General features: G+C 46.3%; 1 protein-coding gene across 5 annotated transcripts in view; it reads right to left on the bottom strand.

The window, feature by feature from the left end:
• Window positions 1-26,875, bottom strand: part of APC (APC regulator of WNT signaling pathway) — a 360,826-nt gene that overhangs the window by 180,564 nt on the left and 153,387 nt on the right. Inside the window, exon 1 of one of the 5 annotated variants that reach the window (XM_063964127.1) lies at window positions 23,330-23,433. The exons of the other annotated variants lie outside the window; for them this stretch is intronic. The gene's annotated coding sequence lies outside the window, so the exon portion shown is untranslated. Of the gene's footprint in view, window positions 1-23,329; window positions 23,434-26,875 lie in introns of those variants that run through there. 5 annotated transcript variants of the gene reach the window in all.

Raw genomic sequence — 26,875 nt, 5'->3', positions numbered from 1 at the left:
CGTCTAAACTGAGCAATCGGGGGAGAAGGGCCCTAGTCAGGGAGGTGACCGAGAACCCGATGGTCACTCTGTCAGAGATACAGCATTCCTCTGTGAAGAGAGGAGAACCTTCCAGAAGGACAACCATCTCTGCAGCAATACACCAATCAGGCCTGTATGGTAGACTGGCCAGACGGAAGCCACTCCTTAGTAAAAAGCACATGGCAGTCCGCCTTGAGTTTGCCAAAATGCACCTGAAGGACTCTCAGACCATGAAAGCAAAATTCTCTGGTCTGACGAAACAAAGATTGAACTCTTTGGCGTGAATGCCAGGCGTCATGTTTGGAGGAAACCAGGCACCGCTCATCACCAGGCCAATACCATCCCTACAGTGAAGCATGGTGGTGGCAGCATCATGCTGTGGGGATGTTTTTCAGTGGCAGGAACTGGGAGACTAGTCACGATAGAGGGAAAGATGAATGCAGCAATGTACAGAGACATCCTGGATGAAAACCTACTCCAAAGCGCTCTTGACCTCAGACTGGGGCGATGGTTCATCTTTCAGTAGGACAACGACCCTAAGCACACAGCCAAGATATCAAAAGGAGTGGCTTCAGGACAACTCTGTGAATATCCTTGAGTGGCCCAGCCAGAGCCCAGACTTGAATCCGATTGAACATCTCTGGAGACATATGAAAATGGCTGTGCACCGACGTTTCCCATCCAACCTGATGGAGCTTGAGAGGTGCTGCAAAGAGGAATTGGCAAAACTGCCCCAAGATAGGTATGCCAAGCTTGTGGCATCATATTCAAAAAGACTTGAGACTGTAATTGCTGCCATAGGTGCATCAACAAAGTACAGAGCAAAGGCGGTGATTACTTATGTACATGTGATTTCTTAGTTTTTTTATTTATTTATAATAGATAAAAATAAAAAATAAAAACACGTTTTTCACGTTGTCATTATGGGGTATTTTGTGTAGAATTTTGAAGGAAAAAAATTTATTCATTTTGGAATAAGGCTGTAACATAACAAAATGTGGAAAAAGTAAAGCGCTGTGAATACTTCCGGATACACTGTAAATAATCAATATAAATAAATAAATATATATATATATATATATATATATATATATATATATATATATATATATATATACACACATACACACGCATATATATATATATATATATATATATATATACACACACACATACACACATATATATATATATATATATATATATATATATATACACATACACATACACTGCTCAAAAAAATAAAGGGAACACTAAAATAACACATCCTAGATCTGAATTAATGAAATATTCTTATTAAATACTTTGTTCTTTACATAGTTGAATGTGCTGACAACAAAATCACACAATTATCATCAATGGAAATCAGATGTATTAACCCATGGAGGTCTGGATTTGGAGTCATCCTCAAAATTAAAGTGGAAAAACACACTACAGGCTGATCCAACTTTGATGTAGTGTCCTTAAAACAAGTCAAAATGAGGCTCAGTAGTGTGTGTGGCCTCCACGTGCCTGTATGACCTCCCTACAACGCCTGGGCATGCTCCTGATGAGGTGGCGGATGGTCTCCTGAGGGATTTCCTCCCAGACCTGGACTAAAGCATCGCCAACTCCTGGACAGTCTGTGGTGCAACGTAGCGTTGGTTGATGGAGCGAGACATGATGTCCCAGATGTGCTCAATTGGATTCAGGTCTGGGGAACGGGCGGGCCAGTCCATAGCATCAATGCCTTCGTCTTGCAGGAACTGCTGACACACTCCAGCCACATGAGGTCTAGCATTGTCTTGCATAAGGAGGAACCCAGGGCCAACCACACCAGCATATGGTCTCACAAGGGGTCTGAGGATCTCATTTCGGTACCTAATGGCAGTCAGGCTACCTCTGGCGAGCACATGGAGGGCTGTGCGGCCCCCCAAAGAAACGCAACCCCACACCATTACTGACCCACTGCCAAACCAGTCATGCTGGAGGATGTTGCAGGCAGTAGAACGTTCTCCTTGGCGTCTCCAGACTCTGTCACGTCTGTCACATGTGCTCAGTGAGAACCTGCTTTCATCTGTGAAGAGCACAGGGCGCCAGTGGCGAATTTGCCAATCTTGGTGTTCTCTGGCAAATGCCAAACGTCCTGCACCATGTTAGGCTGTAAGCACAACCCCCACCTGTGGACGTCGGGCCCTCATACCACCCTCATGGAGTCTGTTTCTGATCGTTTGAGTAGACACATGCACATTTGTGGCTTGCTGGAGGTCATTTTGCAGGGCTCTGGAAGTGCTCCTCCTGTTCCTCCTTGCACAAAAGCGGAGGTAGCGGTCCTGCTGCTGGGTTGTTGCCCTCCTATGGCCTCCTCCACGTCTCCTGATGTACTGGCCTGTCTCCTGGTAGCGCCTCCATGCTCTGGACACTACGCTGACAGACACAGCAAACCTTCTTGCCACAGCTCGCATTGATGTGAAATCCTGGATGAGCTGCACTACCTGAGCCACTTGTGTGGGTTGTAGGGAGGTCATACAGGCACGTGGAGGCCACACACACTACTGAGCCTCATTTTGACTTGTTTTAAGGACATTACATCAAAGTTGGATCAGCCTGTAGTGTGTTTTTCCACTTTAATTTTGAGGGTGACTCCAAATCCAGACCTCCATGGGTTAATAAATTTGATTTCCATTGATAATTTGTGTGTGATTTTGTTGTCAGCACATTAAACTATGTAAAGAACAAAGTATTTAATAAGAATATTTCATTCATTCAGATCTAGGATGTGTTATTTTAGTGTTCCCTTTATTTTTTTGAGCAGTGTATATATAAAATTCATTTTTTTACTTAATTGATGTGTAATGGAATATAGAATATATGATACAATACATTAGCAGAGACTCTTGTAAAGCGTGTGCAGTCCATGAACTCAGAAGTGACTACTAAAAGCTATGTGCTAAGCTCCTGTGTTACCAGGCTCCTGCATTTTGTCCAGCTCAGGTCTAATTAGCACCTTACTGATCCAATAGTCCTCTCCCAACACAACAGCTTAGGGGCATGGCAATAAATCACCGTGGACAGAGCTTTATATCATTAGGGAGGCAGAGTAGATGCCTAAAGGAGTGCGTAAAACATAACAGAAAAGGCAGAGTGGTAGACCCTTCTTCTATAGTGAGGTATACACTGCAATAATTGGGCAGAATAGCCAGTGTGTGTATACAGCATACGGAGCCAATGGTCATTCTCAAACCAGTTGGATTTGTTCAGGACATCTAGACTGCTGGATGACAGTCTTCAGACCAGATATACTGTATACACTGAGTGCCAGAAGTCATGGGATAGCAGTATGCAAAAGTAATGGTAGGTGGCGCCACCGTACTGTGACCTCTTTCAAATGTAAGCTTGCGAGCAGGGCCTTCCTACCTCTATGACTGTTTGTTATCACCCAGTTTGTTATTGTTATTTCAAATTGTAAAGCGCAACGGAATTTGCTGTGCTATATAAGAAACTGTTAATAAATAAATAAAATAATGCCCAGACCTGCATCAGTCGTAATCTGACATCTTTCTAGTCAGTCTGAACATCGGCTAGGCTGCTCATGGCAAGGCAACGTGAATTAACAGAGTTTAGAATGTTACATGATGGTGGGTGCCCACAGCAACGTGTGGTGAGGTGGAGGCAGAGCCTTTCCTGATAACTCCAGCATACGCCAGAGTTTTGACTATAGACAGTATATGAAAAATACAAAGAATATATCAGAAATATTATGTAATAATAAGAATTTACTTACCGATAATTCTATTTCTCGTAGTCCGTAGTGGATGCTGGGACTCCGTAAGGACCATGGGGAATAGCGGCTCCGCAGGAGACAGGGCACAAAAGTAAAGCTTTAGGATCAGGTGGTGTGCACTGGCTCCTCCCCCTATGACCCTCCTCCAAGCCTCAGTTAGGATACTGTGCCCGGACGAGCGTACATAAGGAAGGATTTTGAATCCCGGGTAAGACTCATACCAGCCACACCAATCACACCATACAACTTGTGATCTGAACCCAGTTAACAGTATGATAAAACGTAGGAGCCTCTGAAAGATGGCTCACAACAATAAACAACCCAATGTTATTGTAACAATAACTATATACAAGTATTGCAGACAATCCGCACTTGGGATGGGCGCCCAGCATCCACTACGGACTACGAGAAATAGAATTATCGGTAAGTAAATTCTTATTATCTCTGACGTCCTAAGTGGATGCTGGGACTCCGTAAGGACCATGGGGATTATACCAAAGCTCCCAAACGGGCGGGAGAGTGCGGATGACTCTGCAGCACCGAATGAGAGAACTCCAGGTCCTCCTCAGCCAGGGTATCAAATTTGTAGAATTTAGCAAACGTGTTTGCCCCTGACCAAGTAGCTGCTCGGCAAAGTTGTAAAGCCGAGACCCCTCGGGCAGCCGCCCAAGATGAGCCCACTTTCCTTGTGGAATGGGCTTTAACAGATTTTGGCTGTGGCAGGCCTGCCACAGAATGTGCAACCTGAATTGTACTACAAATCCAACGAGCAATCGTCTGCTTAGAAGCAGGAGCACCCAGCTTGTTGGGTGCATACAGGATAAACAGCGAGTCAGATTTTCTGACTCCAGCCGTCCTGGAAACATATATTTTCCGGCCTTGACAACGTCTAGCAACTTGGAGTCCTCCAAGTCCCTAGTAGCCGCAGGCACCACAATAGGTTGGTTCAGGTGGACGCTGAAACCACCTTAGGGAGAAACTGAGGACGAGTCCTCAATTCCGCCCTGTCCGAATGGAAAATCAGATAAGGGCTTTTACAGGATAAAGCCGCCAATTCTGACACGCGCCTGGCCCAGGCCAGAGCCAACAGCATGACCACTTTTCCTGTGAGATATTTTAACTCCATAGATTTAAGTGGGTCAAACCAATGTGACTTTTGGGACCCAAAAACTACATTGAGATCCCAAGGTGCCACTGAAGGCACCAAAGGAGACTGTATATGCAGTTTCCCTTTTACAAACGTCTGAACTTCAGGGACTGAAGCTAGTTCTTTCTGGAAGAAAATTGACAGAGCCGAAATTTGAACCTTAATGGACCCCAATTTCAGGCCCATAGACACTCCTGTTTGCAGGAAATGTAGGAATCGTTGAATTTCCTCCGTCGGGCCTTACTGGCCTCGCACCACTCAACATATTTTCGCCAAATGCGGTGATAATGTTTTGCGGTTACATCCTTCCTGGCTTTGATCAGGATAGGGATGACTTCATCTGGAATGCCTTTTTCCTTCAGGATCCGGCGTTCAACCGCCATGCCGTCAAACGCAGCCGCGGTAAGTCTTGGAACAGACAGGGTCCTTGCTGGAGCAGGTCCCTTCTTAGAGGTAGAGGCTACGGATCCTCCGTGAGCATCTCTTGAAGTTCCGGTTACCAAGTCCTTATTGGCCAATCCGGAGCCACGAATATAGTGCTTACTCCTCTCCATCTTATCAATCTCAGTACCTTGGGTATGAGAGGCAGAGGAGGGAACCCATACACTGATTGGTACACCCACGGTGTTACCAGAGCCTTTACAGCTATTGCCTGAGGGTCCCTTGACCTGGCGCAATACCTGTCGAGTTTTTCCCAACGGTTTATAATCATGTGGAAGACTTCTGGGTGAAGTTCCCACTCTCCCGGGTGGAGGTCGTGCTGAGGAAATCTGCTTCCCAGTTGTCCACTCCCGGAATGAATACTGCTGACAGTGCTATCACATGGTTTTCCGCCCAGCGAAGAATCCTTGCAGCTTCTGCCATTGCCCTCCTGCTTCTTGTGGCACCCTGTCTGTTTACGTGGGTGACTGCCGTAATGTTGTCCGACTGGATCAACACCGGCTGACCTTGAAGCAGAGGTCTTGCTAAGCTTAGAGCATTGTAAATGGCCCTTAGCTTCAGATAATTATGTGAAGTGATGTCTCCAGGCTTGACCATAAGCCCTGGATATTCCTTCCCTGTGTGACTGCTCCCCAGCCTCGCAGGCTGGCATCCGTGGTCACCAGGACCCAGTCCTGAATGCCGAATCTGCGGCCCTCTAGAAGATGAGCACTCTGCAACCACCACAGGAGGGATACCCCTGTCCTTGGTGACAGGGTTATCCGCTGATGCATCTGAAGATGCAACCCGGACCATTTTTCCAGTAGGTCCCACTGGAAAGTTCTTGCGTGGAATCTAACGAATGGGATTGCTTCCTAGGAAGCCACCATTTTTACACAGAACCCTTGTGCATTGATGCACTGAGACTTGGCTCGGTTTTAGGAGGTTCCTGACTAGCTCGGATAACTCCCTGGCTTTCTCCTCCGGGAGAAACACCTTCTTTCTGGACTGTGTCCAGGATCATCCCTAGGAACAGAAGACAAGTCGTCGGAACCAGCTGCGATTTTGGAATATTGAGAATCCAATCGTGCTGCCGCAACACTACCTGAGATAGTGCTACACTGACCTCCAACTGTTCCCTGGATCTTACCCTTATCAGGGAATCGTCCAAGTAAAGAATAACTAAAATTCCCTTCCTTCGAAGGAATATCATCATTTCGGTCATTACTTTAGTAAAGACCCGGGGTGCCGTGGACCATCCCTACGGCAGCGTCTGAACTGATAGTGACAGTTCTGTACCATAACCTGAGGTACCCTTGGTGAGAAGGGTAAATTTTTTGACATGAAGGTAAGCATCCTTGATGTCCCGAGACATCATGTAGTCCCCTTCTTCCAGGTTCGCAATCACTGCTCTGAGTGACTCAATCTTGAATTTGAACCTCTTTATGTAAGTGTTCAAAGATTTTAGATTTAGAATCGGTCTCACCGAGCCGTCTGGCTTCGGTACCACAATAGTGTGGAATAATACCCCGTTCCCTTTTGCAGGAGGGGTACCTTGATTATCACCTGCTGGGAATACAGCTTGTGAATGGCTTCCAAAACTGCCTCCCTGTCAGAGGGAGACGTCGGTAAAACCGACTTTTGGAAACGGCGAGGGGGAGACGTCTCGAATTCCAATTTGTACCCCTGAAATATTACCTGAAGGATCCAGGGGTCTACTTGCGAGTGAGCCCACTGCGCACTGAAATTCATTGAGAACGGGCCCCCACCGTGCCTGAGCTTGTAAAGCCCTAGCGTCATACTGAGGGCTTGGCAGAGGCGGGAAAGGTTTCTGTTCCTGGGAACTGGCTAATCTCTGTAGCCTTTTTCCTCTCCCTCTGTCACGAGCAGAAAAGAGGAACCTTTTGTCCGCTTGCCACCAAAGGACTGCGCCTGATAATTTGAGAGGCGACCTGGGGTACAAACGTGGATATCCCAGCTGTTGCCGTGGCCACCAGGTCTGAAAGACCGACCCCAAATGTCCCCTTTTTTAAGGCAATACTTCCAAATGCCGTTTGGTAGAATTGGACAACGCACTTATACTTGATGCCAGTCGGCAAATATTCCGCTGTGCATCCCGCATATAGAAATGCATCTTTTAAATGCTCTATAGGCAATAATATACTGTCCTTATCTAGGATATCAATATTTCCAGTCAGGGAATCCGACCACGCCAACCCAGCACTGCACATCCAGGCTGAGGCGATTGCTGGTCGCAGTATAACACCAGTATGTGTGTAAATACATTTTAGGATACCCTCCTGCTTTCTATCAGCTGGATCCTTAAGGGTGGCCATCTCAGGAGAGGGTAGAGCCCTTGTTCTTACAAGCGTGTGAGCGCCTTATCCCCCCTAGGGGGTGTTTCCCAACGCACCCTAACCTCTGGCGGGAAAAGGTATACTGCCAATAACTTTTTAGAAATTATCAATTGTTATCGGGGGGAAACCCACGCATCATCTCATTTTATTTCTCAGATTCAGGAAAACTACAGGTAGTTTTTCCTCACCAAACATAATACCCCTTTTTGGTGGTACTCATTTTAAACTTTACTTCTAAGCAGCTCAGGAGAGCCACCTAGCCTGCACCCTTCTCGTTCGGGCACAAAAATCTAACTGAGGCTTGGAGGAGGGTCATAGGGGGAGGAGCCAAAGCACACCACCTGATCCTAAAGCTTTACTTTTGTGCCCTGTCTCCTGCGGAGCCGCTATTCCCCATGGTCCTTACGGAGTCCCAGCATCCACTTAGGACGTCAGAGAAATTCTAATCACTGTCACATGTGTACAGGGAATACCTTATGGAAGGCATTACCACCCACATGTACAGCACAGTAGCTGACCACGGATGCTAGATGATCGTAACCAGAGGCATTTGGCCAGAACGGTCTGTGGTAACAGACAAGCGACACTGGCTCAAATCACAACCACATTCAATGCAGGAGGTACCAGATGCACATACATCAGGTCAGTGAGCTTTCTTTAGCTTCCATAGGATATGGGAGCAGAAGACCCACCAGAGAGCCCCTGTTAACCCTATAACAAGGGACACAATGCCTCACCTGGGTTTGTGATGTCGCTAATTGGACACTGGAGTAATGGCAACGTGGTGTGGTCCGATGAGTCACTGTTCCAGTTGTTTCAGGCTCATGGTAGGGTTCAGGTGTGGTGCAGATCCCAGTTGTCAACAAAGCACCTTGCAGGCTGGTGGGGCTTCCATAATCATATGATGTGTGCTCACATGGGTTGAGTACGCTTGAACACATTATTCACTGGTAACCGCTACATTGCACTGCTCCATGACTATTTGCAGCCCTCCACTTACTTTATGGACATTATTTCAACAATTGAATATTTCACCAGGATAACACACCCGGTCATCGGCCCCACGTTGTCCAGAGTCGGTTCGAGGGACAATCTGGAGAGGTCAGACGAATGGTGTGGCCACCATGTTCACCCGACATGAACACAATCGAACATGTACAGGACATGGTGGACAGGTCCATTCACACCAAAGATAATTCAAATACAAGTATCAGGGTTTTGTAGGAAGCTATCCAGATCGCATTGGTCAACAATGCTCCAGAGGTCTTCCATTCACTTGTGGAATCGATGCCACGTTGAGTTGCTACAGGGGACGTTTCGCCGGGCTACAGGGGGTGCCACACGATAATAGGCACCTATACCATGACTTTTAGCACTTGTGTATAGAACTAATGTAGGTAAAACCATCACCTGACTAATCCTTGGGGTCATTTATCGTTCAAACACAAATTATAATGGATTAGTCTGTAAACTGGAAATGTGATGTTTATAAATCCATTTAAGCTCACAGAAATAAATGGGGACTGTTCTTCTAATTTGTAAGGTGTATGCCTAGATACGATTTTCTGATAGCTCATACAGTGGAGACAGCATATTCCTAACCTATGCTTTTCCCCTGTACTAAGCACAAATATTCAATTATGTTATGAAACTGAAATGCCTTTAAAAAGCTATTTAACTAAAAGAATGATATAGTATATTAAAATAAACCTGAGTGGCCAGCTTGGTGGGTCCCTCAACCTCTTCTGTGATTAAGTTCATAATTTCTCACTCCTCCCAAGTAGGTTTCTCCATGCAGTTACCATGTTGTCAGACACCAGCACACTGCTAACAAGAGCAATGAGAGCATTTCCAGCACACTGCCGACAGGAGTAAGGAAAGCATTTCCAGCACACCGCCGACAGGAGCAAAGGAAAGCATTTCCAGCACACCGCCGACAGGAGCAAAGGAAAGCATTTCCAGCACACCGCCGACAGGAGCAAAGGAAAGCATTTCCAGCACATCGCCGACAGGAGCAAAGGAAAGCATTTCCAGCACACCGCCGAAAGGAATAAGGAAAGCATTTCCAGCACAGCGCCGACAGGATTAAGGAAAGCATTTCCAGCACAGTGCCGACAGGATTAAGGAAAGCATTTCCAGCACACCGCTGACAGGAGTAAGGAAAGCATTTCCAGCACACCGCTGACAGGAGTAAGGAGAGCATTTCCGAACATGAAAGCGCGTTACCCTTTACCATAAATTCTGCCTTGTGTGGCTAAAAAGTGCCATGACAGACTGGGCAAGAGTTGTATTATGCTAATTATATTTACAGCAAATAAGATGTCACTATAGCATAAATATTTGATTAAACTACTTAAATTTAATGATACTAAATATGGTTAAAAACATTTCATGAACAGTTCCACAAAAGTTTATTTACTTGAGAGAATCATTTGAAGTGATAAAGAATAGCTGCAAAACAAAACAAAAAAATGAAGGAATTACAAATTTCATTTGGAATAGCACTAAAGCAGAGAGCGATACCGCAGGCAGGAAAGAGGAGCTGCACAGGTTTTGTAAAGGTGCAGGGTGCCAGAATGAACACTATACAAAGTGAAGTTGTTGTCCATATTATTATTATGATCCTTTACTTATAAGGCAGCACATGGGATTGACAGCACCCAATTACAGAGTAAACAAATAAACAAAACATGAAGACTGACTTAAGGTCCATACACACTTAACGATATAATGAGCGACGTTGCTCATTTTCCCCCTCCTTGAGCGACGTCGCTCATTATATCGTTAAGTGTGTATGCCGCCAGCGACGACCGATGCGCGGCCCCGCGGGTCGGCAACGATCGTTGCTGTCGGTAGGGCATGCATGAAGGATATGGACTGTCGTCCACGACCTTCATGCAGGGCTGGCGGGGGCGTGACGTCACTGAGCGATATGAGCGGTCATATCGCTCAGTGCGTACAGGCGGCCGCCGACCGGCCGGCCCGGGAGGGGGAGACGTTAGACGATGTCGCTCACAGAGCGACATCGTCTAATGTGTATTGGCCTTTACAGTTCAATACAATATAGGACAAGTACAGGGTATATAAACATAGCTGCGTCAGTAAACAGCACTGAAATAAGTATCAGGGTGGCAGAAAACCGAGGGATTTGGTGCCATCAAAGGGAGTATTGAAAAGAAGATAGGCTAAGTAAGAGATGTAAAAGCACAAAGGACCCCATAGCAACCAATCAGTTGCTAGATATCAGTTATCAAGTACATTCTATAAAACGATAACTGGATGCTATGGGCAACTTCACCAACAGTCATCTTTAGAAGGTTCGATATGGCTCCGCCAATATATTCAGCAAAGGTCACTGGTACAGAAGACATTCCTCTAATTAATTCTAGCAAGCAGCAAATTTGTGTGAAGGGTGGAAAGGGGGTCCTGTGGTATAATATGCACAAATTAAAGAAGAGGGACTCATGAGTCATGCATTGCACAAGTGATGAGTCAGACAACTTTGGCTGTGACACATACAATATGCATAACAAGCTGTAGTGACCTTGTCATCCTATGAAACCCGATCTTAAACTACTGCATTCAAAATTATTGACCTTTTCTTTCTCTTTTTTTTTTTTTAATTAAGAGTAGACTAATTCTAAGAGAACACCAATAAAAGCTCACTACATAAACCACGCACCTGGAGTAACTAGTTTAGTTTGCATTTATGTTGGTGTGTGTTTTGTGGTTAGTGATTCCATCATGCTGACAGACGTATTAGGTGATGGAGGGAGGTCATAGTTTAACCTTGTATAATAATAATAATAATAATAATAATAATAGTGATAAAAAATAAAAAGATCTGCTTCTATTGTTTGCAAATCTGGCATTTAGGGAAAAATAAAATGAGTATTCCTTATAGTTATCTATAGACAAGTATCCTTAGGACCTCTTATGCTGCAATCACCTTACAATGAAAGTTTCTGGGGAAAAGCACCATTGGTTGATGTAGAAACAAAAATATACAAAAAAAAACTGCAGACCACCACGTTCCATGGAATAAATGGATTTGCACATTATTAAAAAAAATAGGAACAAAAATAAATGGTATACGGACTATAGATCTACACTGAGAAAGGTCTACAGTCAACAGGTCTACCAATAATGGTAGACATGCATTAGGTCGACAGGGTCAAAAGGTCAACATGTTAAAGGCAGATAGTTCAAAAAAGGTCGACATGGTCAAAAGGTGGACGTGACAATGATCGATACAAATGGTAGACATGAGGGTTTTTTCCCAAAACTTTTTCAAACTTTACCATTCACATGGATGATTGGGATTAGTAACCTATGCCGAGCGCAGCGGAGCTGGGCACCTTGCCCTAAGCATGGCGAGGGAATCGAGCCATGCGAAGGGAAGTGGTACACTAAAAGGGATTGTTTGTGGCAGAAAAGTGCCGAAAGGACCCACCCCAAAAAAAAAAAAATGTCTACCTTTATTGTGTCGACCATTTACTTGTCAACCTTTTGACGCTGTCGATATTTCCTACTGCCTACCTATTCTTTGTCGACCTTTTGACCGTGTCAACCTAATGCATGTCTACAATTAGTGGTAGACCTATTGACTGTAGACCTTTTTAGTGTAGAACTAATAATCCACACCCAAATGAATTATGCTCCTGTATGCATATAAACAGTCTTGATATTGAGGGTGATTCAGATCTGATCGCTGGGCTGCTAATTTTGCTGTCCTGTGTTCAGATAGTCGCCACACAAGGGGAGTGTATATTCGCCCGTGCAAGTGTGCGATCGCATGTGTACGTCGTGCTACAAATGTCCCTCAGTCAGCGGACAGCTGCAAATCCGTTTGCAAAACACTCTTCCCATCGAATGTTTTTACCACTGTGTGCAGATTGTGCGCAGCCCAGGACTTACTCCTACAGTGCGATAAGAACAGGCTGATCGGGTCTGGAGCGGACGCCACACACCCTCCCTGAAAACGCTTTGGAACGCCTGCGTTTTCCCTGACACTCCTTGAAAACGGTCAGTTACCACCCACAAATGGCCTCTTCCTGTCAGTTTGCGAATGGCTGTGCGATTGAAATTTTCGCACCAGACTGTCACTGTTCAGCGACGCGCGTGCACATTGCAGTGCAAACACATGCACAGTCTATCGATAATCTGCCTCTGTGTGAAAACGCGCAGCAGCGATCAGGTCTCAATCGGGCCCATTATTCGTTCAATCTTACATTAGGCAGGCATTTATGGATACTGTGAAATAAAAAAAGATAAGTGTACGGCTTATTCACATTCATTGTTATGAGAGGTCCACTGTCCTCCTGCATCACTAAAATAATACAGATCACTTGTGAAAAATAAGAAATCACTAATGCTGGTGAGTAACAGACTACAATAACGCCTAACGTTAGTACTGTATGCTGATACACAAACAGCTACATCTGTATTTAGCACAGGTACATAACATGGTTTCTCAATGAACACTACAGATTCATTATAATCTACAAGAACTTATGGCTGGGAGAAGTGTGGGGTTAACAAGGGTGTGGATCATAAGGTCAACCACACTCAGGTCGACAGTCATTAGGTCGACAGTGCCTAGGTTGACATCTGAAATAGATCGACGTGGTCATTAGGTCGACATGAGTTTTTTGTGGGGGGTTTTGGTGACGTTTTCGTCATAAAGTGACCGGTAACCCCAATTAGTGCAACGCTTTGCATGCCATGCTTCGGGCAAGGTGCCTCGCTCCCTATTCCCAATCGTAGTCTACATGGATCGTAAAGTATGAAAAAGTTTTAAAAAATATATATATTTTTAAAACTGAAAAACTCATGTCTTCCTTATTCCATGTTGACCTTGTGACCATGTTGAGCTAGTGACCATGTTGACCTAAAGGCCATATCGACCTATAGACCATGTCGACCTATAGTGGTCGACCTAATGACAGTCGACCTAAAGTCCGGATACCGCTTACAATATAACTCCCTCATGATCCAGTTAAATCTTAATTTGATCATTTGATGACAGCTAAATTCCTCTCATCTCGTCTCAGCCACTTCTAGCCACACGCTCATTGTCTGTAATGTCAAATAAAATCTACAAATAAGCATAACAAAAGGTATAAATGCAGCAGTTTCTCACACAATAGCTATATCTGAGTACCATCAAGAGTTGAAAACAAACCCCTACTAGGGCCTCCGATGACTAGAGGATGAGTAAGCAAGAGGTGACCTCTAGGCTATGAGACACCCTACAAGTGGTACAATGGCATGACTTATCCTAGCACCAAAATAAATCATTACATATCAATGTTTAGCTGGAAAGTGAGCTGGGCAGGGTAACTGCAGTATCACAGTTATAACTGGAAACTAACAATTAAATTAAAACAAAACTATGTTCAAAGCATGAAAAACAAACCGTGATAATCTAACAAAACAGACAAAACAATATGCATCCAGGTAATAGAGGAGATTAAAGGCAGTAAAACACACTTTGTACAAACTAAAGGCAAAATGTTTATAAAAAAGTGCACACTTAAAAGAGCAGTACATGTCCTGACAGATGGAGGGTTATTATTGGAAATGACAGACCGTTTCCTTACATCAAAAACATCTCATTCATTTCAGGAACTATCAGAACAGGTTACATAAAGATTCAGACCTTCCATGAGGAACTTAACACCACCTTATTTCTCCCACTGGTCTGATACTGATGGCACACAACACTGATTAATCAGCATATTTATGTTAATGAAGCAACGTGGCAAGCTTAATGGCACATACACCAGTACGAAACAGTGGCAGAAATATAAAATCACATTTTTAAATGGCCTGTAAAAAAGAACTCCTGGCTGTATATGACTGCATTCCCAGGTAACCGTGGGAGCGATTTCTGCCTTCTACAAATAAATGGCTGCGGAGAGGGGTGTGAGAGGTAGGATCATAAGCCACAATCATACCTATTCCAGACTAGCAAAAATTTCCCGGGTTATTGCACGTGAACGCACATCAACCCGGGATTTTGCTTAGTCTGAAAGGGTCCTAAAGGAATATCCTGGGTCGAGCGCCCCGGCATTTCATCCCAGATTACAACCTGAGAATCGACCCATGATGCATGCAGTGTGAGCTGGTAAACTGAGTCAAGGTGACCCAGCACCCGTTCTCTGCATAGGATGCGACGCCGCTTGGGGATGATCATCTCCAAGCGACATCTCCTGTAGCAACAGTAGAGACGTCACCAACCCGGTGATGGGTCAGGCAGCAAATCTGAAAGGGGTCTTAAGCCAGGTCGCACTCTGGAAGCACCTGTGTACACATTCCCGGGTGCGACCCAGCTGTGTAAGTCTGAAAAGGGGATAACTAAGGTTCCTGGTTCACACTGGTCCCTCCTGCACCAATTACAGCCAATATTAACAAATTAAATAATAAATAATAAGAATTTACTTACCGATAATTCTATTTCTCGTAGTCCGTAGTGGATGCTGGGAACTCCGTAAGGACCATGGGGAATAGCGGCTCCGCAGGAGACTGGGCACAAAAAGAAAGCTTTAGGACTACCTGGTGTGCACTGGCTCCTCCCCCCATGACCCTCCTCCAAGCCTCAGTTAGGATACTGTGCCCGGACGAGCGTACACAATAAGGAAGGATTTTGAATCCCGGGTAAGACTCATACCAGCCACACCAATCACACCGTACAACTTGTGATATGAAACCCAGTTAACAGCATGAATAGATGGCTCACAACAAGAACCCGATTAGTTAACAATAACTATGTACAAGTATTGCAGACAATCCGCACTTGGGATGGGCGCCCAGCATCCACTACGGACTACGAGAAATAGAATTATCGGTAAGTAAATTCTTATTTTCTCTGACGTCCTAGTGGATGCTGGGAACTCCGTAAGGACCATGGGGATTATACCAAAGCTCCCAAACGGGCGGGAGAGTGCGGATGACTCTGCAGCACCGAATGAGAGAACTCCAGGTCCTCCTCAGCCAGGGTATCAAATTCATAGAATTTTGCAAACGTGTTTGCCCCTGACCAAGTAGCTGCTCGGCAAAGTTGTAAAGCCGAGACCCCTCGGGCAGCCGCCCAAGATGAGCCCACCGTCCTTGTGGAATGGGCTTTTATTGATTTAGGCTGCGGTAATCCTACCGCAGAATGCGCCAGCTGAATAGTGCTACAAATCCAGCGCGCAATAGACTGCTTAGAAGCAGGAGCACCCAGCTTGTTGGGTGCCATCAGGATAAACAGCGAGTCAGTTTTCCTGACTCCAGCCGTCCTGGAAAAATAAAATTTTCAGGGCCCTGACTACGTCCAGCAACTTGGAATCCTCCAAGTCCCCAGTAGCCGCAGGCACCACAATAGGTTGGTTCAAGTGAAAACCTGAGACCACCTTCTGGAGAAACTGAGGACGAGTCCTCAACTCTGCCCTGTCCATATAGAAAATCAGATAAGGCCTTTTACATGACAAAGCCGCCAATTCTGACACACGCCTGGCCAAGGCCAACAGCATGACCACTTTCCACGCGAGATACTTTAGCTCCATGGTTTTAAGTGGCTCTACCCATGCGACTTTAGGAAATCCAACACCACGTTGAGATCCAAAAAGTGCCACAGGAGGCACAAAAAGGAGGCTGAATATGTAGTACTCCTTTAACCAAAGTCTGAACTTCAGGCAGTGAAGCCAGTTCTTTCTGGAAGAAATTCGACAGAGCCGAAATCTGGACCTTGATGGACCCCAATTTGAGGCCCAAACGTCACCCCTGCTTGCAGGAATCGATATAGTTAAAATTCCTCCGTCGGGGCCTTCATGGCCTCCCACCAAGCAACAAATCTTCGCCAAACGCGGCGATAATGTCTTGCGGTGACATCCTTCCTGGCTATGATCAGGGTAGGGATGACTTCCTTCGGAATACCCTTTTCCTTTAGGATCCGGTGTTCTACCGCCATGCCGTCAAACGCAGCCGCGGTAAGTCTTGGAACAGACAGGGTCCCTGCTGCAGCAGGTCTTGTCTGAGCGGCAGAGGCCAAGGGTCCTCTGCCAGCATCTCTTGAAGTTCCGGGTACCAAGCTCTTCATGGCCAATCCGGAACCCCGAGTATGGTTTTCACACCTCGCCTTCTTATAATTCTCAGTACCTTGGGTATGAGAGGTAGAGGAGGAGACACATAAACCGACTGGTACACCCATGGTGTCACTAGAGCGTCCCCAGCGATCGCCTGAGGGTCCCTTGACCTGGCGCCATATCTTTTCAACTTCTTGTTGAGGCGGGACGCCATCATGTCCACCCGTGGTCATTCCCAACGGTTTACCCGCATTTGGAAAACTTCTGGATGAAGTCCCCATTCTCCTGGGTGTAGGTCGCCCATCGGAGAATCCTTGTGGCTTCTGCCATCGCCATCCTGCTTTTCGTGCCGCCCTGTCTGTTTACATGGGCGACCGTCGTGATGTCGTCTGATTGGATCAGTACCGGCTGGTTCTGAAGCAGGGGCCTTGCTTGGCTTAGGGTATTGTAAATGGCCCTTAGCTGCAGAATATTTATGTGAAGCGAAATCTCCTTGGAAATTTCTTCCCTGTGTGACTGCACCCCAGCCCCGAAGGCTGGCATCCGTGGTCACCAGGACCCAGTCCTGTATTCCGAATCTGCGGCCCTCTAGTAGATGAGCCCTCTGCAGCCACCACAGCAGCGACACCCTGTTTCTTGCTGACAGGGTTATCCGCTGTTGTATCTGTAGATGGGACCCGGACCATTAGTCCCACAGGTCCCACTGGAACGTCCTTGCGTGGAGTCTTCCGAATGGAATTATGCTTCGTACGAAGCTACCATTTTTCCCAGGACTCGTGTGCATTGATGTACCGACACCTGTCCTGGTTTTAGGATGTCTCTGACTAGAGATGACAACTCCTCTGCTTTTTCCACTGGAAGAAACACTCTTTTCTGGTCTGCGTTCAGAAACATTCCCAGGAACAGAAGACGTGTCGTCGGGACCAGCTGTGACTTTGGAATATTGAGAATCCAGTCGTGCTGTTGTAGCATTTCTGCTACCCCCACTACCAACTGTTCTTTGGACCTCGCCTTTATCAGGAGATCGTCCAAGTACGGGATAATAAAAACTTCCTTCTTGCGAAGGAGTATCGTCACTTCGGCCATTACCTAGGTAAAGACCTTCGGTGCCGTGGACAACTCCAACGGCCGCGTCTGGAACGGATAGTGACAGTCCTGTACCACATATCTGAGGTACTCCTGGTGAGGGGGGTAAATGGGGACATGCAGGTACGCATCCTTGATGTCCAGGGAGACCCTGTAATCCCCCTCGTCCAGGCTCGTAATAACCGCCCTGAGCGATTCCATCTTGAACTTGAATCTTCTGATATAAAAGTTCAAGTATTTTAATTTCAAGATGGGTCTCACCGAACCGTTTCGGTACCACAACCACTGTGGAATAGTAACCCCTTCCTTGCTGAAGGAGGGGTACCTTGACAATCACTTGTTGTGATTATAGTGTTGAATATCCACCAACACCGTCTCCCTGGCAGAGGGAGGTGCCGGTAAGGAAGATTTTAGGAAACGGCGGGGGGAAGAACGTCTCGAACTCCAGCCTGTACCCCTGAGATCCTGCTTGAAGGACCCAGGGATCCATGTGAGAGAGCCCACTGTCCGCTGAAAATATGTGAGACGGGCCCCCACCGTACCCGGGTCCGCCTGAGCAGCCCCAGCACCATGCTGTGGACCTACCGGACGCAGGGAGGACTTCTGCTCTTGGGAACTAGCTGTGTGCTGCAGCTTTTTCCTCTACCTTTGCCTCTCGGCAGAAAGGATGAGCCTCTAGCCCTCTTGCTTTTCTGGGGCCGAAAGGACTGTACTTGATGATACGGTGCTTTCTTTTGTTGTGGGGTAGCCTGTGGCAAAAAAATCGATTTCCCAGCAGTAGCTGTGGAAACGAGGTCTGAAAAACTATCCCAAAACAGTTTTACCCCCTTATAGGGCAACTTCCATGTGCCGATTCGAGTCGGCATCGCCTGACCATTGTCAAGTCCATAACCCCCGTCTGGCGGCAATGGACCTAGCACTTATTTTTGATGCCAGCCGGCAAATATCCCTCTGAGCATCACGCATGTATAAGACCACGTCTTTTATATGCTCTATTTTCAGCAAAATATAGTCCCTATCCATAGTTATTTTCCGACAGGGAATCTGACCACGCAGCGGGAGCACTGCACATCCATGCCGAAGCAACGGCAGGTCGCAATATAATGCCCTAGTGTGTGACCATATCTTATAGGGTAACCTCCTGCTTTCTATCAGCAGGTTCCTTCAGGGCGGCCGTATCCGGAGACGGTAGTGCCACCTTTTCTGATAAGCGTGTAAGCGCTGTATCTACCCTATGGGGTGTTTCCCCGCGTGACCTATCCTCTGGCGGGAAAGGGTACGCTGCCAATAACCGTTGTAGAAATTATCAATTTCTTACCGGGGGAAGACCACTCTTCCTCACACACCTCATTTAATTTCTCAGATGCAGGAAAAACTACTAATAGTTTTCTCTCACCAAACACAATACCCTTTTATGTGGTACCTGGGGTATAATCATAAATGTGTAATACATTTTTCATTGCCTCAATCCTGTAACGGGTGGACCTATTTGGAGGGTACACCAGTCTCATCGATGTCTACACTGGAGTCAGTATCCGTGTCGACATCTGTGTCTGTTATCTGAGGTAGCGGGCGATTTTAAAGCCCCCCATGACATTTGAGACGCTGGAACAGGCACAAGCTGAGTAGCCGGCTGTTCCGTGTCGTCGACCTTTTATGTAAGGAGTTGACACTTTCACGTAATCCATCCATAAGTTCAACCACCCCGGTGTCGACCCCGCAGGGGGTGACAACATATTTACAGGCATTCGCTCCGCCTCCACCTCATTATCCTCCACATACCTGTCGACACAGCCGTACCGACACACAGCACACACACAGGGAATGCTCTGATAGAGGACAGGACCCCACAAAGCCCTTTGGGGAGACAGAGGGAGAGTATGCCAGCACACACCAGGGCGCTATATATCACAGGGATAGCACCTATAAAAAAGTGTTTTCCCTTATAGCTGCATATATTTGTATACTGCGCCTAAATTGTGCCCCCCCCTCTCTTTTTAACCCTTTCTGTAGTGTATTAACTGCAGGGGAGAGCCAGGGAGCTTCCCTCCAACGGAGCTGTGAGGGAAAATGGCGCCAGTGTGCTGAGGAGATAGGCTCCGCCCCCTTCTCGGCGGACTTTTCTCCCGCTTTTTCTGGAATCTGGCAGGGGTTAATATACATCCATATAGCCCTGGGGGTTATATGTGATGTATTTTTGCCAGCCAAGGTGTTTATATTGCTGCTCAGGGCGCCCCCCCAGCGCCCTGCACCCATCAGTGACCGGAGTGTGTGGTGTGCATGAGGAGCAATGGCGCACAGCTGCAGTGCTGTGGGCTACCTTGGTGAAGACTGATGTCTTCTGCCGCCGATTTTCCGGACCTCTTCTTGCTTCTGGCTCTGTAAGGGGGCCGGCGGCGCGGCTCTGGGACCGGACTCCGAGGCTGGGCCTGTGTTCGGTCCCTCTGGAGCTAATGGTGTCCAGTAGCCTAAGAAGCCCAAGCTGGCTGCAAGCAGGCAGGTTCGCTTCTTCTCCCCTTAGTCCCTCGATGCAGTGAGCCTGTTGCCAGCAGGTCTCACTGAAAAAAAACCTAAAACTAACTTTTTCTAAGAAGCTCAGGAGAGCCCCCTAGATTGCACCCAGCTCGGTCGGGCACAAAAATCTAACTGAGGCTTGGAGGAGGGTCATGGGGGGAGGAGCCAGTGCACACCAGGTAGTCCTAAAGCTTTCTTTTTGTGCCCAGTCTCCTGCGGAGCCACTATTCCCCATGGTCCTTACGGAGTTCCCAGCATCCACTAGGACGTCAGAGAAATATATTTGCAATTTCTAACATAGGACCTGATTCAGTAAGGATTGCAAATTCTGCTAAGTAGGGCAAGGCCACCTAGCATGCCATCAGCCGCCCCACCTTTGACCACGCTGAAATTGCGATCGCCACAATATCAGTGTGATCGAAAAAAAATGAGGTCGCCTGGTAGCCCTAGCCACCACCCTCCATGGGATAACCCTAGCCGCCACCCCCGGTAGGTTAAGGTAGTGGAGTGGGGGGTAAGAATACTTACCGCCTCAGATGTTGTGATCTTCAATGTCGGGATGCCAGTGTCTGTCATGTGACCGCTGGCATCCTGACGACCGGGATAACATACCAAAGCCCCATTTTCAGTGTGGGTAGCAGGTAAGGGCGACACCCTAGTGTGTCAGACTTATTATCACGGTACCCCTAAGCCAAAATATTTTTATTGAGAAATTTAGGAAAAAATAATGAAATTAGGTAAATTGTGTAAATTGAAAAATGTCATCCTTACAGTAGGTTCAGTTATGTGGTGAGGGACAAGATTCACTTCTGTTTGTCCAATCACTGGTTATGCCTATTACATTGACCAGAAATACATTTTACACCAATTCAAGGAACCCCAGGGTGTTACGGCACACAGTTTGGGAACCACTGCCCTAACCATATCTCCAAAACCGTAAACCATTCACTATAGTATTACATTTACATGGTACTATTAAGAGAGAGAAAAATGCTTAAAAGTTGCACTGATGGAGGCGGATTTTCAATTCCACTTGATCAAACTTGATAAGAAAGGGACCATACATGGTATAATCATTGGTCAAACTGGCAAACCAAATCTAAACAGGTTCCCCATTTCATGAATACTCACTAAAAAAAGAAACTGCAAGTCGATCCCTCTATACTGCAATACTATGTACCAAGTTAAAGACTGTATGAGAAAATAGCCTTAACAGTTATGTATTTATTGCAGAAAGACTGATCTTTATCTATTATTATGAACAAAGTGTTGTCATTCTCATGGAATTTCCTTTGCTTCCAGGATAAGGAACAGTACTGCCCACTATGAGAGGTCAGCTTGATAGCTTCCTGCGAGCAAAGGGTAAGATTTTACGGTTATAAAAAGGTGGCAACACACGATCAGACTAAACTATACGAGTGATCAGATTCTTATCCATACTCACGTAACCAAACAGGACAGCTTTGACTATTTATCTTATAAAATGGCCATATAGCATGGTGTACAGCTAATACGTGCAGTGACAGCACATTTATGGCCACATTTTTCTGAAATGGCCAAACTGGTTCACATGGAAAACACAAGCCAAGAAATTTGTCTACATCACTTTCAATGACCAGGGTAATACTGAATATACAGTATATCAAACTGGTTACAAATTATGTGAGAATGCAGGTAAGAGCAGTGGTACTGTGTGCCCTATTCCCCTTTAAATCATAACACCGCTGGACAGAGATACATTTCCAAACGAAGCACAAAGTAACATCTGCAAAAATTGCCCATGGAAGAATTAGCATGTTAGCAAGGAACAGAATAAGACTGTAAAACCATAAAAGGGATTCAATTTACATAAATGTGATGATAAAAAAATATAATTTTTCTAAACATTTATATGTGGCATTCCTTTAATTTTTCAACTGGGAGGACCATTTCAAGGACAGAGTTAGAAGTAGAACACAATAATGGATACAATTATTTGGAAATGAAAATAAACACATACTTACGTGCGCTATCACACTAGAATTCTCATTATTTATGAATAAACATCCAAATAATACAGCTTGAGTGTATCAGTGCACTGATCTTCCAGAAATTGATTTTTAATGCATTAAATACAAGTCTAAAAACATTTCCATATATCTGAACCCATGAATCTAACAGATTGCATTAGGTACTTGCTCCAGCTCCATATGTGGAATAGGGATTCTGCAAGCAGTGCGTCCAGTCTTTTCTTTGGGTGTTCCCACTGCTGTCATCAATATTACACACAGGCACCAGCAAGGTGCAAGATTATCACATCCTCTCACATTCGCCATCATGAACAGGCAAGTCATTCCTTTCTCAGACAAATATCTCATTGCATCACTAATACAGATCATTTGCAAAGAATAATCACAATTATTAGAATTACCTAGATAACATAGGTCTTCTACAGAGCACCATAATATTATTATCCACATTAACAATGTTCATTTATATTACTACCTATAACCTCCTGTCACTCAGAAGCAAGAGACCAATTAGATGCGACAGAATAGAAACTGCACACAAGCACAGGACTATAGTAAGAGGAATGGGTGCAGCATAAGAGGAGAATATGATGATGAGCTCTCTGTGCCAGATCCCTGCACCCCCCACACAGCCAGCCGGCCCCTTTTGTTCTGTGACAGCGGCTTCTATCGCAATGCAACAGTGACATTCCCGTTATTATGCCTATCATCGGGGTATAAATCGCCTACAGTATGTTACAGAGTGGGAGCTGGAGCAGGCGGCTGTGTCACATCTCACCCATGTCATCTGCACCAGCAGCGAGCACAGACTGCGACAGCCACAATGGCACCTCCGCCATTATCATGTCTCCGCCGCTAATGACTGGCACCGCTGGGGTGCTCAAACGCCCGTGCCCTGTACCTGCCACATACAGGATACACACAAATGATCAGATGGCACCTACCCCATCACCACAGCCATGATCTCTGCGCTCTCCATCCTGCCGCAGCACTGCCGGCGCGCTCCCGACTGCAGCCAGTCACATGACCCGCTCACAGCCAGCGTTAGAGGTGAGGGGGAGGGGCCGCCGCGGGGACGCGTACAGCTCCCAGTGCGGCAGAGGGGAGGGCCAGGGACTGTATACAGCAGCAGATCACAAATAGTACATATACCCATCTCCCTCTGTCAGTACGTGATGGCAGCAGCCTGGGCTCCCTGGCAATCCCTACTGGTGGTCACTATAGTGATGGCTAGTGCTGTACAGGATGAGCAGCCAGCCATTCCCAGTCTATTTATAGTTACTAGGACTCGTCCTGTTTCTTTACCCCACTACACACCAGCCATATACGTAATCCCTGAGGGCACTGCATGCCAGCCACACACAGGGTTTAATATCTTACAGCAAAAAGCTGCTATACAAATTGTTACTATATAAATAGTAAACAGGAACGCCAATGCCATTTAGACGTGTGTTACATGCACATCATTGCACGGTGTCATGCAGGAGACATGGATGCAAAGCACATTAATGTTTGATGTCATGTTGGTCTCTGCAGATCTCAGGCTTCAAATGTTAATTATAATATGACTGCTATAAAACTGCTATCCCAGCACGCCCCTCCTTCTTTTGCCACTACATATATGCTAGAATTGATTTAACCTTTATTATAAAGAGACCAAGGTATCTACACCACTGCCTGGCATGCTTAAGCCTAAAATGTAAACTGGAAATGCTTTTATTATCAAAACAATAGGGTGTTTCACTTATGCTATTAAAGAAATGACCTTCTAAATTTCCGGATTAAACAACTCGGGAAAGTGTCGGCTTGCAAATAAAGCCCTAATGTGTTCCACCTCCCCAAACCCTACAAAAATAACACAAACACATTAAGGGCCCTACACACTGGCAGATAAAATGCACGCTACGAACGTTCTTGTTCATTAATGAACGAGAACTCCTTCATATCGTGCAGTGTGTAGGCACTAACGATTAATGAAGCACGGCCCCGCGCTCGTTCATCGTTGGTGCCCCGTCGCTTACGCATGTAGGCCAATATGGACGAGATTGTCCATATTAGCATGCAGTGCTATGAAGCCGGGTGACGGGGGAAAGAAGAAACTTCACTCCCCCCCCCCCCGCCGCAGAGTCACCAGTCGGGCAGCTCGGCGGTGGATCAGTAAGTGTGTAGAGCCCATTAGTCGTACTTGTAGGCCACAGTTTCCCAAACTCTGTCATTACAATACAGATTTAAGGCTATCAATACTCAAGTCCAAATGGTTAAATCAAATTGACTGATTTACTAATTAAGTCACCTGTGGTCAAGCATGGATACCCTTAAAACATGGACTATAATGGCAGAGTTTGGGAAACACCGCTGTAGGTTATTTTTTTGCAGTCAAATTCTAGATTTCTCAATGAACTTTTCCATAAAATGTCTATAGAGTTACAGCACCTAGAGGGACTACAGTTCTTTCACTGCACTTTAAAATATATACATTGAAAACATGACTATCTCTCTCCAAGTTTTGATAAATCCCCACCCATTTTACTTCCAGTAGATCTGATCAGGGGTCTAGCTTCCCATCTTAGCTAAAATCAACTGCAGAGCGCGGGCAGCCAAACCCCAAGGTAGCAGTGACAGCTGAAATACTCAGGACTGCATTGTTGCAGGCCTTGAGGTTCCTGGATTCAAACGTCTTCAGGAGCAACTCCAATGGCCTTAGGGCCTAATTTAAATCTAAAGGCCAGTACTCACGGCCCGATTTGGAAGAGATGTGTGCTGAGCGAACCGCTCAGCACACATCTCTCCCGGCGCTCAGCACAGCGCGATCTGTGCTGAGCGTGCGGGGGGAGACGGGGGGGCCGCTCATTTCACCCAGCGGGTGAAGTGAGCAACCCGCTAGATTGGCCTGCATGCATGCAGGCCAATCTAGCAGCAGCGATAGCGATGTGCGGGGCCGCGCATCGCTATCGCTGAGGGGGCTACACACGGAGCGATGTTGCTGAAAATCTAAGCAATCTAGTCAGATTGCTTAGATTATCGCTCCGTGTGTACCCCCCTTAACTCTCTCTGCACATGTATATCTGCCCCACCTGCAGTGCACGTGGTTTTGCCCATTAGCTAACAAATTTGCTGCTGCAATCAGATCTGAATTAGGCCCTTAGTAGGGATGGCCATCAGCACATCCCCCATTGATGGTTGCCATCGATGGCTATTTTAGCAGGAACCATCAATGGTTAGAAACAATTGTACCATGTTCCATTGATGGGTCCTGCCATCGAATAGCCGCGCATGCGTAGAAGAAGCTTTTTAAGCACGTCACGCAGTTATCTGCACATGCACAACTACAACATCCAGCCGCCGGAGAGCGCATTGCCTGTTGCCATGCCGACAACGCTGGAGCAGGTGCAGCAGGCAGCGACTCTCTGGACTGGGAGCCGGGTGCGACAGCAGCAGCAGTGAGAGAGACTAGCCAGTAGTAATTGACAATGAGTCTCTCTCCTACCTGATAGACTGGGCAAAATACTAGTAGACTACAGTACAGTGGTGGGCGGGGAGAGGCGGAACAGAGCGGCCCTGACTTCTGACTCACAGCTTGCTTGCCCGGACTCCGCAGCTGCAGTCACACAAAAAACAAAGTACTGGTGATTATAATATTAACGGAGGCCGGCCCAGAACATGTGTTTATGCGGCGCTGCACCGCAGTGCCACTTCAATGGAAAAAAAATAAGAATTTACTTACCGATAATTCTATTTCTCATAGTCCGTAGTGGATGCTGGGGACTCCGAAAGGACCATGGGGAATAGCGGCTCCGCAGGAGACTGGGCACAAAAGTAAAAGCTTTAGGACTACCTGGTGTGCACTGGCTCCTCCCCCTATGACCCTCCTCCAAGCCTCAGTTAGGATACTGTGCCCGGACGAGCGTACACAATAAGGAAGGATTTTGAATCCCGGGTAAGACTCATACCAGCCACACCAATCACACCGTACAACTTGTGATCTGAACCCAGTTAACAGCATGATAACAGAGGAGCCTCTGAAAAGATGGCTCACAACAATAATAACCCGATTTTTGTAACAATAACTATGTACAAGTATTGCAGACAATCCGCACTTGGGATGGGCGCCCAGCATCCACTACGGACTAGGAGAAATAGAATTATCGGTAAGTAAATTCTTATTATCTCTGACGTCCTAGTGGATGCTGGGGACTCCGAAAGGACCATGGGGATTATACCAAAGCTCCCAAACGGGCGGGAGAGTGCGGATGACTCTGCAGCACCGAATGAGAGAACTCCAGGTCCTCCTCAGCCAGGGTATCAAATTTGTAGAATTTAGCAAACGTGTTTGCCCCTGACCAAGTAGCTGCTCGGCAAAGTTGTAAAGCCGAGACCCCTCGGGCAGCCGCCCAAGATGAGCCCACTTTTCGTGTGGAATGGGCTTTTACAGATTTTGGCTGTGGCAGGCCTGCCACAGAATGTGCAAGCTGAATTGTACTACAAATCCA

This window comes from Pseudophryne corroboree, chromosome 1, assembly GCF_028390025.1.
Source record: "Pseudophryne corroboree isolate aPseCor3 chromosome 1, aPseCor3.hap2, whole genome shotgun sequence".
Lineage (NCBI taxonomy): Eukaryota > Metazoa > Chordata > Amphibia > Anura > Myobatrachidae > Pseudophryne > Pseudophryne corroboree.
This window is presented reverse-complemented; position numbering and strand designations above follow the sequence as displayed.